At 48.7% G+C, this 7,980-nt stretch overlaps 1 pseudogene; it reads right to left on the reverse strand.

The window, feature by feature from the left end:
• Positions 1 to 754: 754 nt before the first annotated feature.
• On the reverse strand, positions 755 to 872 carry LOC146051507 (5S ribosomal RNA; annotated as a pseudogene).
• Positions 873 to 7,980: the final 7,108 nt, after the last annotated feature.

Genomic DNA, 7,980 nt, shown 5'->3' on the forward strand with positions numbered 1-7,980 from the left:
TAAATCTCACCCTACATCCCTGGCCCCTCTATATCCTACACTACATCCCTGACCTCTTTATACCCTAAACAATATCCCTGACCACTCTGTTTAGCCTACACTACATCCCTGGCCACTTTATATCCTACAAGACAAAAAAAGGGGGGGTGGTCATAAGAAAGACCAAAAAGGGAACATACAGACGGGTTTTTGGGGCACACTTTAAGATAACGATAGTATAGTTTGTGTGGAGAGATGATAAATGGGTGAGATAAGACTTAACTTTTATTAAGATTACACTCTAAAAAAAGGGTTGTATTTAAATCCGATGCAAACAATATGCTAAACAAGACAATACATATTCTATAAATTGTATTTGGAAATATCACAGGATAAAAGGTTGATAACCTGTCAAAGAAGAGAGAGGGTCCTTGATACAATTATCAAAGTGGGCGCAATGTTTAAGATGAACAATACACATATACCTGTAGCAAAAGAGGTCCCTGTTAAACAAAAAATGTTCAATTAGTAACAATATCAAGGAAAATTATACAGGGTACAGGTATATAATTGTGAACGCTTGACACACCGAATCCTAAAGGTTAATGAGACATGTATCAGTCTGTCTCCGTCATAACATTATAAAGAGGGATTATTACCCGGGAGTGGGAAATCGTAATACACGGTCTCTACCTGACAGTGAAAAAAAATTATAGAAGCATAGGAAAGATTGGTAAGATTGAGCTGTATCCAGAGGTAATCTCCTACTGCAAATTAATTACAACACCCGGTATTCCCAAAGAGTCTTCCCAGAGGTACTAGCCGGGCCCAACACTGCTTAGCTGCTGAAATCGGAATGGGTTCAGGCGATCCAGTGTGGTATGGTAGTAATACTGTAAACATGTGAGAGGGATACCCGAGTTTGAGGCTCAAACGAAATAAGGTGCTTCTGCTGTCAGAGGCGCCCTAAATAGTCCACCCTGGTGCTCACCCGCATTGCAGGGGGGATGGATATGACGCGACTGATGAGAGAGCACTGAAATAAGAAGAGAACAGCGAAAAGGATGGGCTGGTGTCAATAATGCAGTCCCTAGCCTCTGCTGTCCATCATCCACCTTAGGTGTCCAATAATGAATGAGAGAGTCAAGGATTGCTGATCCTGTCCCAGAAAAAGAAAGAAAAAAATTAAATAATGAGGGCAGCACAACCAAGGATGTTGTTGCTGGTAGTGTTATAGCTGAAAAATGGGATGGGGTTTATCAAGAGTAACGAGAATTGGTTAATCCAAAGTTTTTGGGGTTTGTATCCTCATGAGTGGTACATCTTAGTCTCCACAAGTGTCAGTGAGTGGTGATTTCTGACAGGAGCTTTTATGCTACCTTGAGGAGATTTATTGCCGGATTGCCCAGTCTGTGTGCTGCAAAGACAGATGGAGCGATTTTTGGCTGCCTTGTATTTAAGGAAGCAGGTAATGATACAATCTGTGTAATAAATTCTGTGCTGGTATCAACAGAATATAGGGAAAGGGAAAGAAGGGGTAGATGATTACAATAAATTAAGTGTCAATCACAATAAAGTATGCATGCAATCAGGATTTAGAAATTATTGCTATTAACAGCGCTGGTCACTCGTTACCAAACAGTGGATTGCCCAGCCTGTGTGCTGCAAAAACAGATGAAGCGATTTTTTGCTGCCTTGTATTTAAGGATGCAGATAATGATACAGACTGTGTAATAAATTCTGTGCTGTCATCAACAGAATATAGGGAAAGGGAAAGAAGGGATAGATGATTACAGTAAATTAAGTATCAATCACAATGAAGTATGCATGCAATCAGGATTTGGAAATTGTAGCTATTAACAGCGCTGGTCACTTGTTACCAAACAGTTGCTGCAAATGAAGAAAATTCACCGTACCCACTGCTGTGTGCGGGTTATCACAATAAAGTATGCATGCAATCAGAATTTAGAAATTATTGCTGTTAACAGTGCTGGTCTCTTCTTAATAAACAGTTGCTACAGATGAAGACAATTCCAAATAATTCCTTTTTAGATGGAGACAATAACCACTGCTGTGAGCGGATTTCAAATGTAGCAGTGTTATACACAACATGGAGTAAAGTAACAGTATTACATACACAATATCTAATGGTTATATTGTACAAGGATTTGTACAAAAGGAATCAAATGATGTTTAATGCACGGAGTACTGAATAATCAGGATAAATGCTGCAATAAGGTGCTGCTGCCTATAATCACTGGCGTAGAGGACCAGATGTAATTAATTGGTGCAAACACTCAGTATATTACAGATATTGGTTAAAGTAATAAACCCTCCGAGTTGAAACAAAGGGTCAGTACATTTAGATGCTGGCTTAAAGTTATAGACCCCACATCAGCCGGTTACCGGCATTCAATTGCGGGGGCCGCCTGAGGGGTATAAATTTTGTTATGCCGCCTGGGGGTAGAGAATAGTGCAGAGGACTAAGACAGTGAGCTCCCCAAGGAGAGTGAGGGGAGAAACGGTACTTAGCTCAGAGGACGCGGCACCCGACGCCAGATGCCGGGAGCCGCTGCTCCTGTTGTCAGGTAGTAGTCAGCGTGGAAGACGGAGGTTGGGGGTGTGTCAGAGGCGTGTCCTCACACGTGTTTCGCCTGTGGCTTTCTCAAAGTGTATATCCTACACTACATCCCTGGCCACTTTATATCCTACACTACATCCCTGGCCTCTCTATACCCTACACTACATCCCTGACCCCTCTATATCCTACACTACATCCCTGGCCACTTTATATCCTACATTACATCCCTGGCCCCTCTATATCCTACACTACATCCCTGGCCTCTCTATACCCTACACTACATCCCTGACCCCTCTATATCCTATACTACATCCCTGACCCTTTGTATAGCCTGCACACTACATCCTTGGCCCCTCTATAACCTACACTACATCCCTGGTCCCTCTACAGCCTACACTGCATCCCTGACCTCTTTATACCCTACACAATATCCCTGATCCCTATGTTTAGCCTACACTACATCCATCGCCCCTCTATAACCTACACTACATCCCTGGCCCCTCTATATCCTACACTACATCCCTGGTCTCTCTATACCAGGGGTGGGGAACCTTTTTTCTACCAAGGGCCATTTGGAAAATTTTAAAACCCTTCGGGGGCCATATAAAAATTATCAACTCAAAAAATACACGGGCAGTGGCATATACATGTCGGCATTATACACACAGGAAGCAGCATATACATGTCGGCATTATACACACGGGAAGCAGCATATACATGTGGGCAGAGACACCAGGACTGGCTAATTAATGCATCAGCCGCCCGCCTTTATTACTGCTTAGACAGCTGCCCACCTGCCCATATTACTGCTTAATCATTAACAGTGGTGCAAGTAGCAAAAAACGTCCTAGTGGAACTGTGCGATGCACAGCGAAAAATGGGCATGGTCAGGTGCGTTGTCATATGACACAAGGGGGGAGTGGCTACACAACAAAACGTTATGCCTCCAGTGCCGGATAAGCCCCCCACAGAGCTAGGTATGCCCCAGTGCCCCACAGTGCCAGATATGCCCCCACAGTGGCAGTTATGCCTCCAATGCCAGATATGCCCCATAATGCCACACATCTGCCCCCACAGTGCTAAGTATGCACTGCTGAATTTGAAAAGATTGGCTGGACGCTGATTGGCTGAATTCTATCAGCTAATCAGTGTCCGGTCAGTCTTTTCAAATTCAGCATCTCTTCTTGCCCCACCACCTGTCAAATAGTGCTACAACCTCCCAGGCCCAGCCTCTGATGTCCGGACCCTGCTGTTAGCTACCCACAGCCACTCCCCGGGGCAGTGCTGGCCATTGGCACGGGTTGTCTGCATGGCAACCAAGCCTGCATTATATGTGCTGCTCTCCCTGAGGGGAGTGGGACTGTGTGCTGAAACACCTTCCCCTCCCTCCTACCTGCCCTCATCAGTGTTTACAGTTCTACCTATGTGGAGGCTTGATGTTACTCGGGGACCTGCTTGTTGAGACCCGGAGCCCCGGTGGTGTACTGTCTGCTGGGATCTGACTGGTCATGCGGCTTAAGGAGAGAGTGAGTGATTATTTAATAAAAATTTATAATTACTACTATAAATAATGTGACCTGTAGGAAAAAACTTTGTTTGAATCATTTATTAAAATTATGACATTATTTTAGTCACTTTGTGACAGTGTGAAAAGGGGAGTGCGTCAAATTGAACTGATTTTCTTTTTCTCTTTTACGTGGTCATGCGGCTTGCTTGTTTCTTGGCGCTCGTGAGAGGAGTCGCCGCCCTGTGGGGAGCAACGTGACTGGTCTGGGCGGGGGACGGGGAGCGCATTGCGCGTCTCTCCTTCCCCGGGGTCACTGTGTCCGGGCCTCCAGCCAATCATACCTCGCGGGCTGGCTCCTGATTGGCTGCCGGCCCGCGAGCTATGATTGGCTGAGAGCCCAGTCACAGGAAGGGGGGAAGGAGAGATGCGCAATGCGCTACCCTCCCCTCGTCTCCCTTCCCCTTGGCTCCAGTGGCATTGTTTAATGTAATATAGGGGGGTGGGCGGCGGGCTGGACAAACAGGGTACGGGGGCCGTATCCGGCCCGCGGGCCGGAGGTTCCCCACCCCTGCTCTATACCCTACACTACATCCCTGATCCCTCTATATCAGGGATGGGGAACCTTCGGCTCTCCAGATGTGGTTGAACTACACATCCCAGCATGCACTGCAACAGTTTTGCTATTTGGCCATACTGAAACTGTTGCAGGGCATGCTGGGATGTGTAGTTCAACCACATCTGGAGAGCCGAAGGTTCCCCATCCCTGCTCTATATCCTACACAATATCCCTGACCCCTCTGTTTAGCCTACAATACATCCCTGGACCCTTTGTATCCTACAATTAGGGTTGCCACCTCAGTCATTGGGGATTCCTGTAGATACTCTCCCCCCTGTTAATAATGCGCGACCGCTCCTGGAAAAGTGGGCGTGGCCTAAAAGGGTGGGTGGTCTTATTAAAAGTGGGCGTGGCTTCTGACACACACACATATATATATATATATATATATATATATATATATATATATATATATCCCTGGCCCCTCTATAGCCTACACTACTTACCTGACCCCTCTGTTTATCCTACACTACATCCCAGGCCACAATATACCCTACACTACATCCCTGATAAAAATAAAACAAAAGGTAAAGTGGTCAAAGTACACTGAGACACAGAAATGTGTGGGGGAGTGAGCCATGGTGTAGGAAAAAAATGCTGCAAATGCTGGCAAATGTAGTTCTTCACAACTAAACACTCATATTATCTTTATACTAATGAAGCATGTAGAGGGAGACACAATGGGGGAAATTTACTAAGACAAATATGTCTGAAATTTCCGGGATTTACTATGGCCGATATACGCTGTTCATATTCTTTTCACAGGCGTATTCATTTTAAAATGCATACTACATCAAAATAATAGGACTCATTGAGCCGGACCTGGTTCCAAAAATACGGGGGACAAAAAGCATAGGGGTCCCCCGTATTTCTGAAACCAGCCCTGGACTCTTGGACCGGTCCTGGATCCAAAAATCTGGGGGTCCCCCGTATTTTGAAACCAGCACCGGGCTCCAACAGCCCGCGGTGTCATGCCACAGCGGGGGGACACTTTTTATGTAAGGTCCCCCGGCCGAATCATGAGCACCGTGGCTGGTCAGCCTTGGACGGGGTACCAGGAGGAGTGGGGACCCCCCCAATAAAGGGGTCACCCCAGCGGCGTAACTATAGCACAACAGCCCCCGCCACCGCGGGGGGGGGGGGGCGCTGTGCATGTGGGGGCGCCGGGGGCTGCGGTGCTATAGTTATACCCCCCCCCCCCCAATCCCCCGCAGACTTACCTATCTCGCTAGTCCCGGCGGCTTCGTTCTTCTGCTGAGGACCACCACAAAATGGCCGCCCCCATATAGCACACAGTTCTCTGAAACTGTCTGCTGAATGGGGGCGGCCATTTTGTGGTGGTCCTCAGCAGAAGAACAGAGCCGCCGGGACCAGCGAGATAGGTAAGGCTGCGGGGGATTGGGGGGGGGGTTTGCATGGGCGGCGGGGCGGGTGCTTGGCAGGGCAGCGGCGGGGGGGGGCGCCCAAAACGTAGCTACGCCACTGGGTCCCCCCCAGGCTTCACCCATCCAGGGCTGAAGCCCAGGCCTGTCACCGGCGTCCGTGGCCAGTGGACGACGGCCTGATTGGGTTAAATCTCAGCTACGTAACATTGCTTTATGCAGGAGAACTACAAGTGCCAGCAGACCTCCCCTGCATGCTGGGACTTGGAGAACCACAAGACCCAGCATGCGGGGCATTAATGGGCCCGCTGGGACTGGTAGTCCACCTGTAAAAAAGAATGTTAACAGAAAACACACACACAGAAAAGTGTAACTTTATTTTACACACATACACACACCTCACTTTTACACCAATATACTTACCAATCCAGGATCCAGCGCTGGCTCCCTGCTCCACAGCCGGCTAACCCTGGACGGACAGCGGGATGAGACGGCTTTCTCCGGTGCAGATAACAGCCTCTGTAGCGCTACAGAGGCTGAGAGCATCTTCGGCTTATGCGTCAGCCAATCAGGGCTGAGCTATGCATCTCCATGGAGACGCATCAGCCAATCAAGCTCTCAGCCTCTGCACCGCTGGGACAGCACTACAGAAGGTGATTGCTGCGCCGGGGAAAGCCTGTTCATCCCGCTGTCCGTGTGGGGCGAACCGACTGTGGAGCAGGGAGCCAGCGCTGGATCCTGGATCTGGGTTGATATACAATGATATAGGGGGCACTAGGATTGATGGGGATAGAGAGATGGTGGGGCAGATCTGCTGCCTTTTTCTGCCTGGCCCTGTACACAACAGCCTCCCCCGCTGTGTCATCACCTCTGCAACTGCATTGGCCAATCCCTCCCCATCATGCGGTTCTCCGACCTGGCTAGTACACGTGACTGCCTGGCTAGTACACGTGACGTCCGCTCCCTCCTCTGCCACGCCCACCACGAGCCACGGGTGCAAGCTCCGCCCCTGGGGGCGTGTCCAAGGCGTCTGTTACGTCATCAATCATGACCGTTACGTTGGGGCCAGATTACAGAGCGGTGGGAGACGAGGTGAGACGCGAGCTGGAGGCGGCCGTTACATTGTCAATGTTTCCATCTTCAGGTGGGTTATTTACAGCCATTGCCTGCCAGCATATGTCCCAGTACGGGGAGGGAGAGGAGGCAGAGGTAGCGGGCGGGGGTGTCTGCCACCGCGGGGTTGTTAAAGGCCGCTGCCAAATAGGGGCTGTCAGCAGCTCGGTGTCAGGAGGCAGAGTTCGGGGGCGCGGTCACCGGGACACTCATCATTCACATCCCCTCACTTACATATAGTGAGAGTGATGACCGTGAGGGTAATTGATTGTCCGGTTTAGTCAAAATTGTACATTGCCCTCCGCTAGGACCAGCCATCAATGGGAGGAGATGTTTTCCAGGCTAATCCTTCTCTTCCATGTCCAGCTTCCTGACCTATAGTGTTCTCCATGTCCAGCTTCCTGACCTATAGTGTTCTCCAGAAACCAGGTCAATTAATTACTCATTGAGGGGTAGATTTATTAACTCGGTGAAGTGATGAACTGTCTGTTTTTTATCACCGGCCAATCAGCTCCTACCTGTCATTTTTCAAACCAAGCCTGTAACTTCACAGGTAGCAGCTGATTGGCCTGTGATTGGCCCTCTCGGCTGCCCTGTGCATAAGACCCATGCTCATGTGACCTCAGGGGTCAGTGTTTTGGAGGCGGTGCAATTCAGGTCAAGCCCCTTATTTATAACTGAAAGTGTTGTCTTCAAGAATTATTATTGACAGCCTCCTTTAGCCAATACAGTGGTTGGCCCCGCCCCTGGGACAAGCCATGAGTTAAGTTCCTTACCAGGCCGGCCCCTCCTCTCCAGTCTC

This window comes from Crinia signifera, unplaced genomic scaffold (assembly GCF_055691185.1).
Source record: "Crinia signifera unplaced genomic scaffold, ASM5569118v1 HAP2_SCAFFOLD_101, whole genome shotgun sequence".
Taxonomy (NCBI): Eukaryota; Metazoa; Chordata; class Amphibia; order Anura; family Myobatrachidae; genus Crinia; species Crinia signifera.